The sequence below is a fragment of the Pinus tabuliformis genome, chromosome 8, assembly GCF_031772625.1.
Source record: "Pinus tabuliformis cultivar Carrire ecotype Pingquan chromosome 8, CPIR1, whole genome shotgun sequence".
Classification (NCBI taxonomy): domain Eukaryota; kingdom Viridiplantae; phylum Streptophyta; class Pinopsida; order Pinales; family Pinaceae; genus Pinus; species Pinus tabuliformis.
The window spans coordinates 1,254,183,461-1,254,208,358 of NC_142294.1; the positions used below are offsets into that span (position 1 = coordinate 1,254,183,461).

The 24,898-nt window shown below is 34.5% G+C and overlaps 1 long non-coding RNA gene across 5 annotated transcripts; it reads right to left on the minus strand.

Moving 5' to 3' along the window:
• Positions 1–784: 784 nt before the first annotated feature.
• Positions 785–5,097, minus strand: LOC149239927 (uncharacterized). Of its 5 annotated transcripts, none has more exons than XR_016245481.1 (6): positions 4,646–5,097; positions 4,262–4,398; positions 3,449–4,086; positions 1,447–1,583; positions 1,135–1,271; positions 785–866 (listed from the first exon to the last, which is right to left on the minus strand). It is a non-coding gene; the product is annotated as an uncharacterized LOC149239927 (long non-coding RNA). The 5 variants fall into 5 exon arrangements; XR_016245482.1 differs by having other exon boundaries at positions 4,634–5,097; XR_016245480.1 differs by having other exon boundaries at positions 4,262–4,432; positions 4,634–5,097.
• Between the last annotated feature and the right edge of the window lie 19,801 nt (positions 5,098–24,898).

Below are 24,898 nucleotides of genomic sequence, written 5' to 3' on the forward strand. Positions count from 1 at the left end.
ACAAGTAAGATTGCAACCACAAATAGTCAAACATACACAACAGAGAATAATAGGAAAATACTAACACCACTAAAGTTACAACACCTTGCATCCTTGCAAGGTACATAAATATAGACAAAGACGTTAGTAATATAAACAACATTAATAACAATGGACATCCCACTGAAATTGCTAATTATGTAAATTCCTTACTGGATGATATTCACTATCACAGCAACTGCAGATCCCAATAAATACACATTTTTAAGAGCAACAGCATAATTCATACACTGCACCAAGAACAACCCAGGTGGAAAAGGTGTATTCCATGTGAAATGCAACTAAACTAAAATTAAAGACAAAATCGAAAGACAAAATCGAAACCTAGAATTGATTCATCTTAATCTACGGCATTGATCAATCTTAGTGAAAGGCTTTTATGCACAAGGGATTGCACAGATGGTTTTTACTCTTTCGAGAGTTCAAGAGGTCGTAGGTGAAAATGAATTTATACTGAAATAAAAAATTTCAGGGAACAACCAACCAGTTCTCATAATAATAATATTCTTATTCATTCTATTAGTACGCTTGCACATACATTTCTTTCTTACATTAAAGTTTGAAACACAAATTGTCATTTGTTAGATTACTTACAATGGATGGGCTGGAGTTTCCATTTCTGGTTCCTCTTCTCTTACACTCAAAGAGGATGAGTTTATTTCAATCACGTGTTCCTCTGACATAGGCATCTACAGCTTTTGTATCCATATTCAAGTGAATATTGTTAACAACCGTTAGGCACCCATACCGATTTCCGACATTTGCACTAAAGGTCCATAGAACAGATTCCTCTACCTTGTCATCGTTATAATCTGCAAAGTACATCTCTTGAACACCGTTCAACAAAAACTAGGGGTTAGGAAACCACCGTGGTAAAAGCAGATTGGACAACTCTGATGCAGCCCTTTTAAGTCTAATGCCCAAGACCCTGACAGTCCAAAACCCTAAGTAATGCTAGAGAGCACTGAAGTGAATGAGACTTCTCTAGATATCCAAATGAGAGGCTATACTGAACCAAAGACATCTCTGTATTTACAGAGGAGAGGCTATAGTAAACAATGAAGCTAAAAGGAAAAGGGAGAAGGAATGTTTTACCTGGTCCAATTCCTTATCCCCATATCTCCGAGCCCCATGTTTCCGAGCATGGCTGGTGGCCTTGCTCTCCAAAGGAAAAGTTGGGAAGCCAGCTTCATCCTTTATTCAAAGGCCCAATGAATCTACTTGATCCATTGCTGCCAAAAGGGTCAATCACAACAGGGGATAAGAATAGTGATCAATCAATCAATTGCTATAACAACAAATGCCATTGGCAAGCAGGGGATGAGAATAGTGATCAATCATCAATTATTATACCACCAAATGCCTTTGGCAAACTTCAAATGGGGCAGCTCGAATTGATGATCATACCTTATGGGAATCATGTGGATTTTCCAATAGATCTTTACAGTGGATCCTAATCGGAGGTCCTTGTGGCTGGACATTAGACTGTGGTGGATACAATGAACTCTGCTCACCTCGGGGTGGAACTCCATGTGAGGCATCCACTATCCAATTTACTAACAAATATTAAAATCAACGCTTACAAATGCAAAAGCGATTTTACAACCGTCAAGAAATCATGTTTTCGACAAAAATAACAAGCACATTGACATGTTTTCATTTCATCCATTAGCTTGTCAGTGACAGGAACATACTACTTGCTTTTTGTAGTTTCAAAGATCAAATATTTTCACAAACCCATTGGGCAAAAATGTATTTGAATTTCAAAGAGACCAATTATTGTAAGAGTTGAGATTAGGAGGTGATGTTGAGATATTAATCTCACTATCTCCTAGGTGTAGTCAGATTCGATTCCATTCTCTCCTAGGTGTCATATAGAGTTCAAATTTACTTCAGTTTATTAGAGTTTGTCATTTATTGTTAATGTTTTCTATGTAATGTATTTCACTAGTTTGAATATTGAGAAAAGCAATGTGTACTCCACTTTATTTTTCATTCTTTGAAACTTATAATTTGTATACCTCCATTAGGACAAAAACACAACACCTGTATTTACTATATACATAAAGCTGCAGAGCGTGCCAAACAAAGTGAAAATCCTCCACTCCTACTTGTTGTTTTATTTATATCCTTTTTTTAACTATAGCAAGACTCAATCAACGTTCCGATGTTCTGCTGTATCAATAGATGATAGAAACTCATATCAATAATGTTAAGGTAAAACAAAAAACAAAATAAAAAAGCTTTGCAAATTTTACTAATATGGCTCATCCGCAAGGTAGAACATACATCAGAAGGTACAACATACAGATGATAGAAACTCATATCAATAATGTTAAGGTAAAAACGAAAACAAAATTAAAAAAACTTTGCAAATTTTACTAATATGGCTCATCCGAAGGTAGAACAGACAAGTACAACAATAATGTTGTATATCCTTAATGTTGTATATCCTTAATGTTGTATAAGGATATTGCTAACACTTTACATTTTTTTCTATTAAGAGAGAGGAAACACAAGTAAGGTTGCAGCCATAAATATATCTTTTTTGACTATGGCAAGACTCAATCAACGTTCCTATGTTCTTCTGTATCCATAGAGGATAGAAACTCATCAATAGTGTTAAGGTAAAAACAAAGACAAAATCAAAAGGTTATGCAAATTTTATTGATATGGCTCATCCAAAGGTAGAACAGACAAGTACAATACTAATGTTGTATATATCGTTTTCCAGTAATACGGAGAAGGACATTGCTAACACTTTACATTGTTTCTGTTAAGACAGAGGAAACACAAGTAAGATTGCAACCACAAATAGTCAAACATACACAACAGAGAATGAAAATACTAACACCACTAAAATTACAATACCTTGCATCCTTGCAAGGTACATAAATACGGACAAAGACATTAGTAATATAAACAACAACATTAGTAACAATGGACATCCCACTGAAATTGCTAAATATGTAAATCCCTTACTCGATGATATTCACTATCACAGCAACTGCAGATGCCAATAAATACACATTTTTAAGAGCAACAGTATAATTCATACATTGCACCAAGAACAACCCAGGTGGAAAAGGTGTATTCCAGGTGAAATGCAACTAAACTAAAATTAAATACAAAATCGAAACCTAGCATTGATTCATCTTAATCTACGGCATTGATCAATCTTAGTGAAAGGCTTTTATGCACAAGGGATTGCACCGATGGTTTTAACTCTTTTGAGAGTTCAACAAGTCCTAGGTGAAAATGAATTTATACTAAAGCAACAATTTCAGGTAACAGCCAACCAGTTCTCACAATAATAATATTCTTATTCATTCTATTAATACGCTTGCACATACAATTCTTTCTTACATTAAATTTTGAAAGACAAATTGTCATTTGTTAGATTACTTACAATGGATGGGCTGGAGTTTCCATTTCTGGTTCCTCTTCTCTTACACTCAAAGAGGATGAGGTTATTTCAGTCACGTGTTCCTCTAACATAGGCATCTACAGCTTTTATATCCATATTCAAGAGAATATTGTTAACAACCGTCAGGCATCGATACCCATTTCCAACATTTGTACTAAAGGTCCATAGAACAGACTCCTCTACCTTCTCATCATTATAATCTGCAAAGTATATCTCCTCAACACCGTTCAACAAAAATTAGGGGTTAGGAAACCACCGTGAAAAAAACAGATTGGACAACTCTGATGCAGCCCTCTTAAGTCTAATACCCAAGGCCCTGACAGTCCAAAACCCTAGGTAATGCTAGAGAGCACTGAAGTGAATGAGACTTCTCTAGATATCCAAAGGAGAGGCTATACTGAACCAAAGACTTCTCTGTATTTCCAGAGGAGAGGCTATAGTAAACAATGAAGCTAAAAGGGAAAGGGAGAAGGAATGTTTTACCTGGTCCAATTCCTTATCCCCATATCTCCGAGCCCCATGTTTCCCAGCATGTCTGGTGGCCTTGCTCTCCAAAGGAAAAGTTGGGAAGCCAGCTTCATCCTTTACTCAGAGGCCCAATGAATCTACTTGATCCATTGCTGCCAAAAGGGTCAGTCACAACAGGGGATAAGAATAGTGATCAATCAATCAATTGCTATAGCAACAAATGCCATTGGCAAGCGGGGGATAAGAATAGCGATCAATCATCAATTGTTATACCACCAAATGCCTTTGGCAAACTTCGAATGAGTTAGCTCAAATTGATGATCATACCTTATGGGAATCATGTGGATTTTCCAATAGATCTTCACAGTGGATCCTAATCGGATGTCCTTGTGGCTGGACATTAGACTGTGGTGGATAGAATGAACTCTGCTCACCTCGGGGTGGAACTCTATGTGAAGCATCCACTATCCAATTTACCAACAAATATTAAAATGAACGCTGACAAATGCAAAAGCCATTTTAGAACCGTCAAGACTCTACCAAAACTCTATATTCTACACAGCATCACATCAATCCTATAATAAAAGGAATGAACCCCATTAAGAATCAGTAAATGCTAAAAAATATAGTTCCGGTCGTAAATATTTGGGCGGCAGACATAAACTTCTTAAATTCTACAAACAACATAAAAATACGAACCCTAGCGCCAACCAGTTCATCCTCAGATGCATGCACATGAGAATTAGATTTCTCATTAAAACCCAAATCCAAACTTGTGCAACAAAACATACAAAACATCAGTACAGAATTCGGTCTGAGCGTTTAGCAACTTAATAGGGCTGCACTGGCGTCGAGGCCAGTCTGACTAATAAGGCGTGAATTTGAAAAGGACTTCTGTTGGCGCACAGCCAGCGCTGATGCTGAGAAAACCACTACTGTTAAGATGTAACGCTGGAAGCGCTCGATCTGTCGATTTGGGATCTGGGGCAATACCATCCCTTGCCCAATTCATCGATTCTGGAAGGGCCTGATTGATCGACTTGGCATGCAGGTAAAACACCATCCAATACCAGTTTCCTGGATCCGGCTGTCATTTTTCACGTTGGGGATTCCCCAAAGCGAGATGCAGGCGGATGATGAGAATGAAGAATGGTAGTCGCTAGAATGGCGAGGAGGTCATTTATATAGGCGAGGTGGTGAGACGGCCTCAACAATCGGATGACTAATTAGTTTAAGTAATGAAAATTCAAAAAAATCGAAAGTATGAAAATTTTGTTAGGTTTTAGATTCTTTTTGAGGGGCGGTTTATGGTTTAAAATTGTAATTTTAGTAAAAATTGTTTTGTGCGATTTTAGTGATGGGAAATTAGAAAATATAGAAAACCTAAAATGTGTAGCTTTCCTCAATATATATGGTTGGTAACTAGGTTTAGTTTGAGTGGTAAGAAATAGTATCATTTGAATTCAAATTTAATTTGTGATATGTTCCTCTCTTGTGTAGTAATTCAATTTGTGATACGTTCCTCTCTTGTTTAGTGATTCAATTGGTTAGCAACAATCTCACTTTTTAAGTATCTAAGAGTGGGATTGGATGTTTCCAAATATATTAATTTTAAGAGTTGGTTTACCTAATTTCACTTGCATGCCAAAGTCATCACATAAGTGGTTCATTAATGACATTTACTTCAATGTTACTCATGAATTTAAAAAAGTACTTAATGGAATGTTCCAAGTATGTTTTTATGAAAAGTTTATGTGTCACTTATAACAACATTGATTTATTAATAAATATTTAATTATGATTTATAGCTTACTACTTTAATTTATATATACTATTTTAATTTATATATACACATTAGCATAGATGAATTTTATTTTGAGACTTTCTAATTACCAAAAAATTTGCATGTCAAATTCCTTTTATTTGCTTGAACCAAATTTATATTAAATATTGTATTAATGTCTATAATTAGAAGCTATCTACAAGTCTAGGGTGTAAAATTTTCATTTATATAATAATTAAGATATAAATTCATGGTAAGGATGAACTAATAAATTAATTAGAAATTTACTTATAGACATATGAATTAGAGTAATCCATTTTATATTAGGGATTTTTAGGTGACATGAACCAAGCCATTTACATTTCAACTCTTTTTTATTCATTTTAATGTAAGATAAAATTGGAGTGAACCAAGCCATTTACATTTCAACTTTTTTTTATTCATTTTAATGTAAGATAAAATTGGAGTTAAGATGGATCTCCTATTCATCTTCGTATGAAGCTATTCAAGGATGTTGTGAATAAATTTTGATTTAATAGTTAACAAATCAATAGGTTTATAGGAGAAATCAATCAATATGTTAATAAGAGACAGTGCAGATGCTCTATAGTCTAGTATGCATAAATACACTGACTTGTTATATGCAGAGTTGAATAAAAAATAGTAATAATACAATATAATGTCCCCTAGACTAAAGAAGTAATAATAATTCCATTAACCTCAATTTCTTATATTATATTTTTGTCTTTATTAATAAAATTACAAACAATTTCTTCTTTGGTAAAAGCAAATTCATAACATACATACATATTAAAAGAAAAGAAATTGAAATAAAGACAATATTTCAAAACTTCATGTTTAAATTTAATTAGTAAATATATAATTAAAATTAAGAATATTTCAATCTAAAAAAATGTGAAATATCTATAAAATGTAAAGGATAACAAGGGTAGCCATATCAAATAAATGGTTGGTAATAGCGCAACCATATAAAATCATGGTTACTAATAACAAGCGTATCCATATAAAAAAATAAAAATTAGATGTTAAATCGTGACAAGAGTTGATCCATAATAAGCATCAAAACACTCACTTCATGATACATCTCATTTGCTAGAATTAAAAAACCACAAAAACTAGTGCAACCATAAAAATGAAAAGGCGAGTAAATGCCTATAGGTATCCATCCATGATAGGAATCAAAACACTTATTAGAAATTAGCTAAACTATAACCTTATTTTAAATTATTGTTATTATTATTAATTTTAAAAAGGATTAGCACATTGGGGGTGAATGAACAAAGTAATTGGGACCTAGGGGAGGGTGTCTTCCATCACACTGGATCCCACAACAATTTAGATGGGGTCGGGGGGGGGGCAGGGGGCTGGCACACCATTCCCATGCACAACCTTGTGTGAAATTTAATGCCATTAATATATGATTTGAGACTCAGAATGCTTATGGAATGTCGCTAGAGTTATGAAATAAGGGGAGGCTTGGATTTGCTTCCTATCACAGTGGCAGGAACATTAATTATGTGCCCTGTTGTGTTATGATGGTGTTCATGTCCTCCAAGTCTCTGCAGTTTCAAAATGTTTGAGATGGTGGCATTATAACATGGGTTCTTATGAGAGGATTGGGTTAGTGTTGAAGGTTTTGGTGTTGAGACACATGGTGATGCAAGTCCTTGGAAACTGAGCTTTCAGGTATGAAAATATTATGCACTAATTTAATTAGTAAGATGGAAACAATGTTTGTTATTAAGTGCCAAAGGGCGAGAGTAGATGTTTCCAAAATATATTAACTTGAAGAGTTGGTTTAAGCGGTTTCACATGACATGATAAAGTCATAATACATGTTGTTCATTAATTGCACTTACTTCAATGGTATTCATGAATGTAAATAATTACCTAAAGTAATGTTCCATGTGTGTGAGTATGAAATGATGATGTCATGGAATGAGATTATCATGATTATCTTTCACTTATACCAACACTGATTTACTGAATCTTCAACAAATTAATAGGGATTTTTTTGTGATTTATAGGATGCTCCTTTAATCTCTATACACACACATTATCGTAGGTCAATCTTGTTTTGAAACTTCTAAACAACTAAAAATCTATATGTTAATATCATTTTGATATCTTTGAACAAAATTTAAAATACATATTATATTAATGTTCATAAGCTATATGCAAGTCTAAGTTGTAAGCTATCTACAAGCCTAAGTTGTAAATTTATAGAAACAATCAACCAATACATTAATTAGAGGTTGAGGATTTTTATTGTTGAAATGTGTAACTAGGTTCGTTCTTCATAATGACATCTGTAAATATGATTCTATATAGTTTATCTATAGAAAATAAAATTATTTGTAATGCTTGAATCATGGGTTTCATTATCAATGAATTTTATTTTAGTTAAGGCTCCCATTGTGAGCCTCTAGGGTTGGTCATAAAGTCATATAGTCTAAAGATTCATTTTCATGTATTAAAGACATGCTACAAATTGTAAAAGGTTATTTTGATTACCCTCCAAGACCTTGTCAAAATCTTATCTTCATGTCAGCTTAAGGATGCTTCCAAAATGACAAGTCAACTTACTTATATCACAAGTAAATTTTTTCTTATCGACGAAATACTATATATATGGCATCTCAACCTCCATTTGTGGAGAAGAAATTCGGTTAAGTAAGTATGCAAAAAGAAGTATGAAGATCACTAAGAAATGAACCTCATAGCAAACAGATAGAAGGAAACAAAGAGTGGAGATTTTGTTGTTGTTTATGGGTCTGTTTTAGGTATAATACCTACACACATGTGAAGGAATGGAGAATTGTCTACTGCAGAAAAGGTCAAAGGTCCTGCTATTGTCGAAGAAGTCAAATCAAAGAATAAGATAAGTTAATAATGTAAGCCGAATTGATGTAGAAGAAGTCACCATATTAAATGGAGGGATCAAGGGTACTAAGTCGATAGAAATACTTTCGACATGCTGCAATTAGGGTTTCTGAGGAGACCAAGAATTGTAGGTCTTAAACAAGAGGTTGAAAATATGAATTGTAGTTTAGTTCCAAAGGAAAGAAAGTAGTTTGTCTATTGTTGACTTGGTCAAGAAGAAGAAGATGAAAACAAGGGTTTGTGACTTGTTCTTAGAAAGGGTGTGTCAAGGGTCTTGGTCTTGGTATTCATCAATTGAAGTCTTTATAATAAGAAGAATTCATTTGGGTTTCCTCTCAAGTTGGAGATGTTTTGGCCTTGACTAATTGCCTACATCCTATGTCTATTGTCTCTTTATTATTTATGCATTGGTAGCTGTTTGATGAAGAACATTATAATAATATAACTAAAGATAATATTCTAATCTAAGGAAGTAAAAAGTGTTCACAAGTAGTTACCAATAGAAGAGAAATCACCTAATTTCTATGCCCTTGATTTCTCAACATGGTTTCAGAGCTAAGGTGATAAATTCAAGGAAGGGAATCTTATCAAAAGATACTCAAGGATAAAATCTCAACAAAGACATCAAAATAAATATAAGAAGATCATCTTGGAGTCAGGGTCTACAAATAAGTATCAAAACCCTAGATCATAGAGGAAGTCTACACCAGCAGAAGTCTTGAGATCCTCAAGAAACCAAAAGGACCACAAAGACCATACTCAAGATGAAGGGACTTATAAATCAGGTTCCTTACTAGAGAAGCAAGATCAAGGATGTTGTCATAATCTTTAGAAGTTGTAAGGAAATTTCCTTTGATTCAAGTAAGGACCTTACCATTGAAGAAGATCATTTAAGTAGCATCAGAAAATCATAAATAAGTCATGATTGATCATCATCAATAAGGAAATCACCATCAAAGGATACAAAGTGATCTCCCCCTTTGTGGGTCAAGGATCATTCTTGAAGAAAACTATCTTCATCAAGGAGAAGCCCTCTATTAAGTATATCATCATCAAAATTCAATGAGGAAACAAGTGGAAGAAGCATCTTCACAAGTAAGTATACTTATGTATGAATCTCTCAAAATGTCTTTTGGAAGGAAATCAACAAATTAGTTGGGGATTCAAACTATCTTGAATGGAAGAAGAGGGAAGATTTGAATCTCATTGAAAATCAGGCGATGGTTCATGTTAAGGGCTCTATCACCAAGCCACCAAAAGAATATGCTCAAGCACTTGAAAATTTTATCAAAGTGGAAGTCGTGGCTCAAAGGATTCTCACAGAATCCATGAAGGATCCTGTCATTCCATATGTATCTAAACTTGAAACCTCAAAATAAATATATGACAAATTGGTAGAGTTGTTTTCTCTAAGCACTCGAGGAGAAGTTATCTCTCTACGACAAGAAATCTACATGCTATGGATATCAAAAGTAGAAGTGATAGAATCATATTTTATGAGGATATCTAAAATAAGGGATCAACTTCAACATCTGGGAGAAACAATGTTTGACAAGGAGATGACCACTACTATTAAATGCACTACCAGAGGAATAGGGGATTACTTCTAGAATGTATAGGAAGAAATTAGCTATTATGTTCTAGTATCTATGGTCACTATGCAAGATTCAAGAAGATAGGAGGAAGGCTGAAACTGATGTGTGATCAAGTGAGAAAAATCAAGCATATTCTATATGAAAAAAACAAGAAGAAAGTCTCGAAAATTTGGTGCCTAGAAGAAGAAGAAGAACCTGTCTAAGGTTCAATGCTATCGATGTCAAGAATATGGGTATTCCTAGAGAGATTGTCCTAAGGTCAAGAAGGACAATAAAAATAAAGGTAGAGAAGAAGTTCATATCACCAAAGAAGTGGAGGAAGCTAAAAAGAAGAATTCCAAGAAAAAGGAAGTCAGAAATATCTACTATGATTGAGATAGTCTTCCTCAGGTAGTTCTTTTCAAGTTCTTGTTTTCAAGTTTTTTTGTTGTAAGATATGACTATTGCGATTCACTAAGGAAAATGATAGGATGCATCATGGCATCATAAAAGCATTAAAAGCAATAGATCATGATCATGGAGAAAACGAAAAAAGAAAAATTGGCTGAAATAGAAGTCTATGAAATTCACCCTTGGAAGGATATAGCTCTTGGTAACCTCATTAGAAGCATAAATGGTACTTATGGGAAAAACAAAATTTCATTTAGTACAAAACGTCTTCATACATCAGCCAAAGGGAAACATCCATAGGATGAGGATACTCAAGATCCTCCATTGGAATCTTCATCGGAAGTTTCACCAATCAAAAGGAAGCAAGTGTTTCATCAGGAATTCCAACTTGTGGGAATTCATGGGATGATGGTATGATGATAAAAGAAGTAAATCAGATAAAGGGATCGAAGTTATTTCAATCAAGGAAAAATATGAAGGAAGACTAGATGACATAAAGGAAAATGAGGTACGTATGCTTGCATTTGATATTGTAGAGTCATGTCATATGGTTGCAGGTAACATGGATAAATTCTCTATCTCGAGAGAATGATAAAAAGAAAGGATCTCCTTCGTTGAAAGGATGTGGGAAAGCATGGGTCACACATTTTCTAGATAAAATAAACATAATGTGTTCTCATATGAGATATGAGGTGGTTAACAAAATTGGAGAAACTATGAATCAAAGTGAGTAGAAGGAAATGTGTGAAGAAAGAAAGGAGGAAATCATGAAATATTAACTATGGAAAAGGAAATCAAATAGGATATCTCAATGAAATATATGGAGACTTTGACGAGGTCTCAAACATAAAGTGACCATTGACTATATATATATATATATATATATATATATATATATATATATATATATATATATATATATATATATATATATATATATATATATATATATTAGAGATGTGTCAATGTGTATGCAGGATGCCAATGAAAAATAGAAGATATCATGATGAAAGAACATCATGAAGGTAACTTTTATTTAATGTTCATTCCTTATTTTTGAATGATATCCTGATGGGCTTATGCAGGGCAACCAAGGGAAGATTTATGGATATCTTCCACCATTGATGTCCATGTAGTACAATGAAAGATCCTTAAGGAAACATGGAATGAAGAAGGAAGTATGACATGAAGGAATTCCATATACGAATTGATGGATCACTTTCCGATCAAAAGGAATGAGGACATGACTCACTCATGGATGAATGTGATGGATGGTTTGTGCCCTATGAATAAGTCCCAAAACATGAATAGTCCTGAATAAAAAAAGGAAGTTCATGACATCATGAGGAAGAGTTCTTCAAGAAAATTGATGTTCCAACATCTCCACCTAAAGAGCCGATGTAGGTCCCTAATTAAGAGGGAGCATGGAAACAAGTTTCTAACTCAGTATAAACTTGGAAGCAAATTCCTAAGCCAAGAGGGAGCTTAGGTACATTCCTCCTGTAGGAATGAGTAGATTCTTCATTGGAATAGGTATATCCCCACTCATTAAGAGGGAGAGATAGACACATCATTATTGTCCTCACTTAGGAAGATAGGATGGAGGATTTGATAAACATCTAGCCTTCACGCTCTTTGGGGATGAGATAGGTCATCCAAGGTAAGAGTATTCATAGAGTACCAATATTCATTGAGGAATGGGAATCCAAGATAAGGATAGTCTTGGTGGGACATACTTTGAGAGAACCTAGGCGGGGTATGTTCTGAGAGAGAATGAACAGGGTGTTTATACATCATCGGTCTTGCCAACATTGAGGTATGAACCTATGGATAGATAGAGATGTTAGTCAAGTCCTTGATTTATGACAATGTTGGTTGATATGATGATATACAAATGGGTTAGCAATTTCACTCTTCTTATGAGAATTCTTCAGATTGAGAAAGTCCAAGTACCTTGTATGGATTATGAATACCTCCCTAGTTAAGAGGGAGCATTGAAAATTATAACTAGGTTCGGTCCTCATAATGACGTGTAATTATGATTCTATGTAATTGATGTAAAGAAGCAAATAAAATGATTTATAATTCTTGACTCATGGGTTTCATGATCAAGGAATTTTATTTTGGTTAAGGCTCCCATTGTGAGCCTTTAGCATTGGTCATCAAGTCAGAGATTCTAAGGAGTCATTTTCATGTATTAAAGACATGTTACACATTGTAAAAGGCTATTTTGATTACCCTCCAAGAACTTGTCACAAGCTAATATACATGTCAGCCTAAGGATGCTTCCATAATGAAAAGTCGACTTACTTATATCACAAGTAGTATTATTTTGATGGAAAAAATACTATCTATAGGATAGCTCAACCTCCATTAGTCAAGAATCAATTCAGTCAAGTAAGTCTACAATAAGAAGTATGAAGATAACTAAGAAAGGAGCCTCATGACCAGTGAAGAGAAGGAAACAAAGAGTGAAGATTTTGTCGTTGCTCACAAGTAGTATTATTTTGATGGAAAAAATACTATCTATAGGATAGCTCAACCTCCATTTGTGAAGAATCAATTCAGTCAAGAAAGTCTACAATAAGAAGTATGAAGATAACTAAGAAAGGAGCCTCATGACCAGTGAAGAGAAGGAAACAAAGAGTGAAGATTTTGTTGTTGTTTATGGGTTTGTTTTAGGGCTAATACCTCCACACGTGTGAAGGAAGGAATAACTCACTACTGCAGAAAAGGTCAAAGGTCTTGTTGTTGTCCAAGAAGTCGAATCAAGGAAGAAGATAAATCAAGAATGCAAACCGAATTGATGTAGAAGAAATCTCCATCTTAACTGAAGGTATCAATAGTACAAAATTGATATAAATACTTCCCATGTGTTGCAATTAGGGTTTCTAAGGAGAGCCAAAATTGCAGTTGTGAAACAAGAGGCAAAAAATCTAAGGTATAGTTGAATTCCAAAGGAAAACAAGCAGTTAGTCTAGTGTTGACTTGGTCAAGAAGAAGAATTTGGAAAGAAGGGTTTGTGACTTGGTGTTGGAAAGGGTCTGTCAAGGGTCCGGGTCTTGGTCTTGTTATTTGTCAATTGAAGTCTCTATAAGAAGAAAAAATTTCTTCGGTTTTCCTCTCAAGTTGGAGAGGATTTGGCCCTTGCTGATTTCCTAAATCCCATATCTCTTGTCTCTTTATTGTTTATGCATTGCTAGTTTTTTATGAAGAATATAATTCATCAAGAGAAGATCCTAATCTAAAGAAGTAAAAAGCATTCACAAGTAGCTATATTTAGATGATAAATCACCTAATTTTTATTCCCTCGATTTCTCAATGGTTATTAGGATTTTTTTTTACCTATATGAATATCAATTAGTAGATTTGTCTTATGTTACATATCTTTAGGTGCCATGCTAAAAGAAATTTCATTTTAACTTCTATTTTATTCATCTTAATGTAGGACAAAGTTTGAGTCGAGATAGATCTTGTGTTCATGTTTATATTTTGAAGATATTAAAATATTTTTATAAACGTATTTTTATTTAATACTTGATGAATCAATAGGTTTATAGGAAAAATAATCTAATGAGAGACACTTCATGATATGCTCTATAATGTAGTATGGATAAAATGTAGTGGTGTTGGATAAAAAATATAATAATAATAAAACATGGTGTCGGCTAAATTAAAGAAGCATTAAAAACTTTTCGAGCTAAGGCTTCTGTGATGTGAATAAATTTGAATAGATTATTTTAGGTCCACCACAATGAGTTTTTTGAGTCAACTTTTAGAGTAAGAAAATATGGCTCATCATCGAGACAATGATGAGAAATATAATAAAGACCAACAGATAAATATGAGATATTTTTCTTGGTTCTCTTCCCAGTTATTTTCTCATGATGATTGAAAAAATTCATTGTTATCAAAGTAATATTTTTATATTGTAATTTCAATTTTATTAAGAAAATTACAAACAATTTTCTTTTGGAACAAATTCATAACATGCATATCACATTAATAATAATAATAATAATAATAATAATAATAATAATAATAATAATAATAATAATAATAACTATAACATCTCAAAACCATTTAAATTTAATTAATAAACATATGATCCAAAAATACTAATATTTATATCTATAAAAATGTGAAATTTCTATAAAATATTAATAATAACAAGTGCAATTATATAAACTAAATCGATGGTTATAATAGACACAACCATATAAAATAAATGGATAGTAATAACAAGAAATGCATATAACATAAATCGTTGCTAATAACAACTGAAACTATATAAATAAATGATAAACATCAATTCATGATAAGCATCAAAACATTCTAAGGCAGTTCACGATGCATTTCATTTTGTTAAAAATAATATAATAATAAGAACTATGGAAACCATAATAAATTAATCACCAGTAAACACCAATAGGTATCAATGACCATCACAACACTTACCCCATTATACATCTTGATATTCTTATATTTAAAAAATATATTAAAAACTAACTAAATTATAGCCTTATTTTAAACTATTATTGTTATTATTATTATTTATATAATGAATAAATATATGAGTTAGACAACATTTTTAGGCATGGATATTCACACTTACTTCACCATGGACATTAATGTTTGTTACAATACCATGGGCCAAATTTGTGGTGTATGAATACTAGATGCCGAATATGACACATATTGATATTACATTTTTTCAATTAATTAATATGAGATAAATTAATTAAAATAGCATAACTAACTTGGAGATAAACCTTAGCCCTTGATCTGTGAATTCTACTACGAATATTTTGGCATATTTCATGAAGGATATATCTCTAGCATCCACCTAATAATGATTGATATTTAAATAAAAATTCTGAAATGCCCATTCTGAAATAGACACGCCTATTGGCATTTTAAATAAATTATAATTTAATTTTAAATTATTAGCACTTAGAGTTAATTATAAAAAGAAATAATATATTAAACATATATGCATTTGAAGAAAACATGTAACAATATTCTTAACCATGAAGATTCATCCCCACTTTCTCATGAAGTTTCTTAACCTGTAAATAGGTTCTCTTATAATACCATGGCTTATAAATACCATGCCCAAAATATTATAACTCATCTCATATGACACTTGTTTGTATGGAAATATTTTTTAATTAATTAACTTAATTAAAATTAAAAAAAAGGTATAACTACTTTGGAGATAAATCTCAATTTTTTATTTATGAAAACTATTAAGAATATTCTAGAATAACATGCGGAGGTACCTACCATCCACCTAATAATTATAGATAATTAAATTAAAATTCTAGAAACCCTACTCCAAGATATACATGCCTATCCATTTAATGATAAAAAACTAGCAGAACTATATTAATTACATGGCTCATAAACTCCAATAGACATCAATTGATCCAGGAGGATCCATTGATTGAATTGCACAAGTGTTTGAAGTGTCATCATCAGTGTTCATGGGTATCATTCAGTGTCGTCATCGCTTCAGTTCAGTTTCGACAGTGTGGTTATGATCAAGTTTTTTAGGTAATGTTCATAGGTTTTAGTGGTGTTCAGCTGATATCGGCTTGCACCTCGCTGTTGACTTGAGTTGATTGATAGTTCTGCTAGGATTGGTCGATGACATGTGTTTTGTTGTTTGAAAAGTAGGATTTAGGTTCGACATGGGTGTCGTTCGTGGCATAGGTTCATCGTCAGGGTGTCTTTGCAAAGACAGTTGGAGTCGATGATGTGCGTGGGTTTTGTCATCGAATGTAGTTTTATGTCACATTGAGACAAATGATTGTAAAGGGTTTTTTTTTTAAATCCTAATGACCGAAACCTAACCTAAAGACCTAAAACCCTAATCAAAGTCATGCCTTACAAGCAAATCCTATGCTAAACACCAAACCCTAGACTAATCCTATACTAAAACACCAAACCCTAATCTAAACCTATGTTAAAATACCTAACAACCCTCTTGGTCTATGTATAAAACAATACATTTAAAAACAAAGCACATAATCCCTAAACCGCATCTTCATAAACCATGTCGGGCTCATGTGAGAGCACTTTGTTAAGCCACTGAGTTAATGCTAAATGCAGCCCTAATCGTTGGCCGCTAACCATATCGAAACCATGTGGTGGAAACAGTTGGGAATGTGAACAGTCAAGCGGAGATGGCAGGGCCTTAGCTGCCATTCCTAATAACAGCATCAGAACCAGAACATGTGAATTCAAAAAGTAGACCTTACAGTCAGTGGGGTAGTCATTGGAACCACTTGAGCCTTAACCGCGGGGGTTATCCACCTATTCACATGCGCTGTCAGTGCCTTCCCCTGGTTAGCCAACAGCTAATGGTTTTCAGGCTATTCTAATGTTAAAAGTTGGTTTTGATTCAAATATGGTTGTTTAATTACACCTAAGACCTAATGACATTAATTCGTTAACCTAAAACCCTAAAATGTAACCTTAACTTCATCTAGTACATGCCAAATTTGGGTTGCAGGAGTTAGAGTATATCCACTACCTTATAAGGTGACCAATTCAATCATTGAAGAGACATTAGTGGTTTTGAGTTTTGTATGTAGGTTCTAGAGGGATAAAGGTTGTTTTGTTTTCAGTGTTTCGGGAGAATCAGGAGTCGGAATTGGAAACCGTGAGTGGTGTTGGAAAGCTAGCTCAAAGGGCTATCTAACGAAAATGGTTAGAATTACCTGTGTGCAAGTTAAGTCTATCTAATTCACTGTGTAATAAAAACCTTCTACTCATTCCTAATAAAAACGCTCGCCCAGCTTGAACGCAGACCCGAAGATGTAGCCCATCAAGGACGAACTCTGTAATCAATCTTGATGTCTGGTATATCTGTGTAATTGTTGTTTTCACTTCCTCTTTGCATCTTAATTATGGTTTATTAGCTGTCTAAAGTGTTGTGTCCAAGCATTTTAACTCTATTTCCGTGCTTTCAATTAACATTCAACTCATTAATGGCTAATCAATTCGACCTCAGTTTTTAGTATATGTTCATTTTAGGTCATATAATTTGGTATTAGAGCAGGTTTCATTTGTAGAATGTACCATTGAATGTTAACCATGTCTAAGTCGCAATGAGGAGAAGGAACCCTTGAGTAGATTGACCCGGAGATTGGAAAGCGACGAGTCATTTAGAAATCGACCATGTTAGGACCTGATGCAGGTGAAAACACTGAAACTAAGATGGGTGATGAACAGTTTCAGCAGGCATTCTTAACCATGCAATAGATGTTGGGAGAATTGTACGAAGACAAGAAGGCGAGAGATGCAGCTTCTTCTTCAAAGCCATCGATGAAGCACAAAGGTAAAGGCAGGGCTGATAAACCGACTTCACCTCCATCATCTCCATCATCCTCTTCTTCTTCTTATTCTTCCAATGAAGAATCTGAAATGAAAAAGAAATCTATGGGAACATATCTTTTGGAACTTCATGTTAAGTTTGAGTTACCTGTTTGTGATGGCAAAATGAATCCTGAAAAGCTAGATAACTGGATAAAGAAGTTAGAAGTGTATTGTCGCATTTAGAACATTTCTAGAGATAAAGTAAAATTCAGTTAGCTACACTTAGAATGGGTGGAACAACTTTAATATGGTGGGAAAGAAAAACTCAACTAGATGTAAGGCGTAAAGGAAAATTCATCTCTTCATGGTCTAAGTTTTTGAAAGCTCTTAGGAGACAGTTCTATCCTTTAGGATACATGCAGCTACGTGTTATTGATTGGTAGTATCTGAGGCAAGGTAAAGGGTATAACATTCAGGAGTTTACTTAGGAGTTCACTAAAGAAAGCATTGGCACTTTGTATTTCATTGATACACATGAAACTTTGTTAAAATACATTGGCAGTTTACATTCATATTTGCAGCATACTTTATTAATGTTTAATCCTGATGATTTTGATGAGGTGTGTTTTCAGGCCATACATATTGAATAAGGTGGTAGACCATTCAAGTTTTCATCTCAGTTATCCAAAGAGTTGGAAACCGGAGATTCTAGTGAAAATAAGGGGAAGAACATTTCGAAGAGAAAGAAATCATTGATAGCTCAGAAGGAAAGAGATACTTGTTCTCATTGCTAGAGAATCTATCATAATGAATCGAAGTGTTGGAAACTTCATCCAAAACTTAACCCCAAAAAGTTCCTTAAGGAAAAGGATGAAAAGAAGCCCATTGCAGCAGTCCAGCAAGATCTAAGTTTAGATTCATGTGATGAAAGGAGGATAACCACCATGGTTATGATAGGTAAAACTTCTGATACGGGTTCAAGTTCGAAAACTAATGTATCTTCTTCAAACATAAATCATTCACATGAGGATAAAATAATTGAACTCTTCCATATAAGGATAACTTCTAAGCATACAAATACTGACACAATGTTTGACAGTGGATCGCAAGAAAATTTAATATATGAACATATAGTTAATCAATTGGGATTGGAAACACAAAATCATCAAAAAACATAACCATTAGGATGGATTAATAGATCAACTCAAATACATGTCACAAAGCAATGTCGGTTAAAATTTGCAATTACATCTAAGTACATTGATGAAGTGGAGTTAGATGCGGTCTCAGTAGACATATGTGGAGTTGTCTTAGGAAGTCCCTATCTTTATGACAGAGATGCAATGTTTTACAGAAGAGAATATAAATATGACCTAAAGAAAGAAGGGGTTGAATTTATTGTTAGGGCACATAAAGTCAAATCAAACTTGGATTTAATTGTTACAAATCAAGTTAAGCAGTTAATAAGTTCAAGTAAATATGTACTCATCTTTATTAAGGAACACCATAAGGAAGATTTTTCGAAATGCGAGATTCATTTTATACATCAATTGGTCAAGGTGGTTAATTCTTTTCCAAGAAATCCTATTCATAAACAGGATAAGCAACATGAGATACATTTAATGCCCAATGAACATCTTATTAAAGACAGAATGAATCTCAACTCATTCATTCAACTAAATTCTAGAAGGTATCATCATTAGTAGTGTATTGCATGGAATGGTAGATGTGAGTCTAATCAAAGACTTGTTTAAGATGGTATGTTTATTTTCAGTTTCAGGGGTGTAGGTCAGTATTGGGGAAAGTCAGTGTTACATTTCTTTGGTATTGCATCATCATTTCATGCTTTAAAAACTAGTGAAGCCTCTTTTCAAGTGGAGAGGAAGTCTATAAGTTTTCATGACAAAGAATTTTCAAAAGCAGACCTAAAGTTTCCTTATCATGATTTGAAAACTAATGCATTAAGTGAAAGTGTTAGTCAATGGAAATATCAGTTAATAGAAAAAGAAATAGTGATTCAAGTAAATCAACAATTACTTAGATACTTTCAAAGTCAATCTAAGTTGCAGCAGTCTTTACATCATAGGTGGATAAGTTCTGTGCAACAAGTTCACTTAGTAATCAGTGAATAGGAAAGTAAATCAAGTCATGTAATTGATATGAAGTCAAAATCAAAGGAGTCTTTGAATATTTTAGTTATTCCATAAAGTAGATTGTTAATACCCATAAGATGTATTGAACAAAGTTCTACAAATACTATTTTGAAAGATGTGTTTGAATCACTAACTCGTGATTCTTCTCGGAAAGAATTCAATTGCCAAGTTGATAACAGGTTGTTTTCCCATTGTCCCAAGTTGTTCATACTGCGGATGGAAGAAATAGGTCACCAAATCTAAAGGTATCATGGTCAACATCATCAGTGTCATCACTTGTAGGTGATTGACCAAATTTATTGATACATCATCAGGTCAAGGTGGAAAGAGAGGGAGTTCTACCCTGATCGACTAATTGCTTAGTCAAAGTTTTGTTGTCCAAAAGCTTTCAAGTGGAGAGGAATGATCCAGGAGCATCCATTGATTCAATTGCACAAGTGTTCAAATTTTCATCATCACTTCAGTTCAATTTTGATAGTGTGGTTATATATAAGGGGTTTACGCAGTGCATTATATTAGATATCATTTTTGGGATTCAACTACGTTAAGTAAGTCATTCACATATGACCATTTCCATGAGAGGTAGTTGTAAGTGACTAATTTCTCATGATTTGAATAGTTCACTTAGCACTCATTGCATCGGGTGATGCTCATAGGGGTGAAGAAGTGGGATTGAAACTGGTGAAATAAATCACATGGTATCAATCATCACTTCCGGGGCTTGCACCCAGTAACTAGGACTTCTCGAGAGGTCACCCATCCCAGATTGCATCTATCTCAAGCACGCTTAACTGTGGAGTTTTCCCCACAATCAAGCCCACTTAGCTTGCTATCGAATTTGCAAAAGCTTAGCAAGTATTGTGCCTCATGAACCATTCAAGTAGAGATCACCTCCCTCTTTTTGAATTTAAGTATAGGGGATTTACGTAATACATTATATTAGATATCATTTTTGGGATTCAACTTCGTTAAGTAAGTCATTTACGTATGATTAGGTTTTTCAGGTAATGTTCATTGGTTTTAGTGGTGTTCAGTTGATATGGTTTTGCACCTGGTTGTCGACTTAAGCTCATTGACAGTTCCTCCAGGATTGGTCGACAAAATGTGTTTTGTCATTCGACAAGTAGGATTTGGGTTTGACATGGGTGTCGTCCATGGCATAGGTTCATCATCTGGGTGTTGTTACAAAGACAGCTGGAGTTGACGATGTGCGTGGGTTTTTTTGTGGCATGTGGTTTTATGTCACATTGAGGAAAATGATTGTAAAGGGTTTTTTTTTAAATCATAGACCTAAAACCCTAATCAAAGTCACGTGTTACAAGAAAATCCTATGCTAAACCCCAAACCCTAGTCTAATCTTATTCTAAAACACCAAACCCTAATCTAAACCTATGCTAAAATACCTAACAACCCTCTCGGTCTATGTATAGAACAATGTATTTACACTATAAAACAAGGCACGCAATCCCTAAACGATAGCTTCATAAACCATATCAAGCTCATGTGAGCATGCTATGTTAAGTTGTCGACTTAACGCTAACTACAGCCCTAATCGTTGGCCGCTAATCATAGCATAACTGCGCGGTGGAAACAGTTGGGCATGTGAATAGTCAAGTGGAGATGTCAGGACCTTAACTACCATTCCTAACTATAGCATCAGAACCACAACATGTGAATGAAAATAGTAAATCGCACAGTCAGTGGGGCAGTCACCGGAATCGCTGGAGCCTAACCGCAAGGGTTATCCACCTATTCACATGCGTTGTCAGTGCCTCCGCCTAGTTAACTAACTGCTAATGGTTTTTGGGCTATTGTAATGTTAAAAGTCGGTTTTGATTAGAATATGGTTGTTTAATTACACCTAAGACCTAATGAAATTAATTCATTAGCCTGAAACCCTAAAATGTAACCCTAACTTCAGCCAGTACATGCCAAACTTGGGCAGTAGGAGTTAGAGTGTATCTATTGCCTTGTAAAGTCACCAATTCAATCATTGAAGAGACATGAGCCGTTTTGAGTTTTGTATGCAAGTTTTGGAGGGATAGAGGTTGCTTTGTTTTCAGTGTTTTCGGAGCATCGGGATTCGGAATTGGAAACTGTAAGTGGCATTGGAAAGCGGGTTTAGAGGGCTATCTGATGACAGAGGTCAGAATTTCTTGTGTGAAAGTTCATTTTGTCTAATTCATTATGTAATCAACACCTTCTTCTCATTCCTAATAAAAATGGTTGCCCATTTTGAAAGCAGACCCAGAGACGTAGTCCATCAGTGAAGAACTCTGTAATCAACCTTGATGTCTGGTATATCTATGTAATTACTATTTTCACTTTTTTTTGCATCTTAATTATGGTTTATCAGCTGTCGTAAAGTGTTATATTCAAGCAGTTTACCTCCATTTCCGTTCTTTCAATTAACATTCAACTCATTAATGGCTAATCAATTCTACATTAGTTTTTAGTATATGGTCATTTTAGATCATCAATACATAATAACTAACTAAATTATAAATTTATTTTAAATAAGTATTATTATTATATTACTATTATTATTAATTATAAAAAATAGTTAATAAATAAATTACAAAATCATATATTTCTTTTTGTATGTCAAAATATTCTATTAATTGTTCAAATGATTTCATCATTGGTGGATCATGGTAAAAATCCTCCAGTCTCATTCCTACCGGACTTATTCGCCTGGAGACACTAACAAAAGTAGGAAAAAACTATGATATCTCATGCAAGACACACACATTAGAGAGAATTAATCCAACAAATAATCACCACTAACCATTACCCCAAAGCATCATTGTTTCTCCAGTTTGGGGCAAATGGATCGTCACCTCATATCAAAGGTTATTGCAATTCCTCTTGAACATGCGCCTTTATGTGATCTATAAGGACCCCCAAGAGATCCACCCATTCTTGTATCCACCTCTACCTATGGTAGGGATAAGCTAGTCTATCTATTATATGTCATTTGTTATGTCGGATGCATTTCATGCCTTGCAAACTTTTCAACAATCCAAGTAATTTTATATATCTAGGCTTGGAAAGAATGAAACAAGGGAGGAAGGTTCACCCTAGTAGGGGAGTTAGCCTCCTAGTCAACTTATACATTTGAATCCCACTCGTCTGCCTAATGAATAACACCAAGGCCATGAGGGTTGATACCCCTACATGCTCGAAATCTCTATCTCTACATTACTTGTCCAATCCTTTGACCAACTTGAGTCTCGCAGAACCCCCACAAAATGGACACACTCTAATTCATAACAAAAATCGTAGAGGCTTTGGGTCAGTTGTGCGATCTAACTTCAAGCCCCTACATGATGGAAATATTGACCTCCATAACTCTTCACCAATTTGACATTAATAAAAACCATACCCACACCATGCACAACCATCCACACACTCATACCCATCAAACCTCCACTACACAGAGCCACATCCCGCCAATATAGTAACAACCCTAGAAACACTCATTTCCAAGCCTGATGCCCCCTAAAATACCCTTGTCTCTAATTGTAACATAAATACTACCCGATAGCCCATGCCCTCCATTCCATAGTGATATTGATGGTGGTGGATTTTACTATATCCAAACCCTGAGTCAATATTTTTTTTTCCACGACCTTAGTGTCTGGGATAGAATCTTAAATCTCTGACGGTACCAAACCAAAAATCACAATGAAACTACTTTTCACAGAGGAATATAAACAAAGGTAAATCTACTAATTCCTAGAATATAGACTACTTTTTACAATTTTAAAGCCAACTTCGTCATATTAATTGAGATAAATAATAGAACAGTCTAAGTCTCTTGTGCTAGGGATAATGCCCCTCATACATCTGGTAGTAAAAGACTACAAAACTAGGCCTTCTTTTCCATCCATAAACAACCAATCTACCATCAACGAGATACTTTGACAATCTAGCTGATGTACAACTCCTCATAGCTTCCTTGTGCGTATCATGTACCTCCCCAATACGTCAGCTCCCAAATTGCACCACTGCCTCAATAAATGATTTAAGTCCATCTGGCCACTAAACCTTGACTATCTAATCTACTCACTAGTTTTGATTTAGTCCATCAAGGGCACAACACATCAAGAGTCTCGTTGAGTTATTCACAAATTCGTTTGTGACCAACTCTCAATTTGCCCATTGTTGCTACTCATCCACTCAGGAACTTAACCCCACTATGGTCTTCCTACGCTCCTAAAATGAAGACCAACATAGGGCGTGGAGGGTTACCACCTACCATTACAAGATGTCCATCTCCCACAATGAACATAGACTATGATGACTACTCATCATCTATTGTAGATGTCCTTCTCCACACATAAGTGTAGGGCTTCTTAACTACTCCTATGGCTAATCAAACCTTGAACTCAACTTCTTTCACTCTAGAAACCACCTAAGTCCATGAAGATGGTGCACACTAGGCTCAAACTTGGGCACTATCACATGGTCCTCCAGCATACCATAAATTCCCAATCCATGTCCACACATGTTCCACTCTCTCATGCTTCCCTCCAAAAGACCATGAGTGACCAATACTTGTTGTAGGAGCTTCTCCTAGTTAGGGCATCCAAAACCTATGGAGACCCTTCCACATGGTTACTAACAAATTTCTCCTAGGACACCCATTGACTTGCAAGTATCATCAACCAAGAGAATTACCCTACTATTCTACAACCATATGGTGCTACTCTCGACATGGAACACATAAAAATGTTGATGTGACCGCTTCATAGGATGTCCACCAACCATCCTAATATAGGACTACCATGCAACTAACATACCTCCATCAATC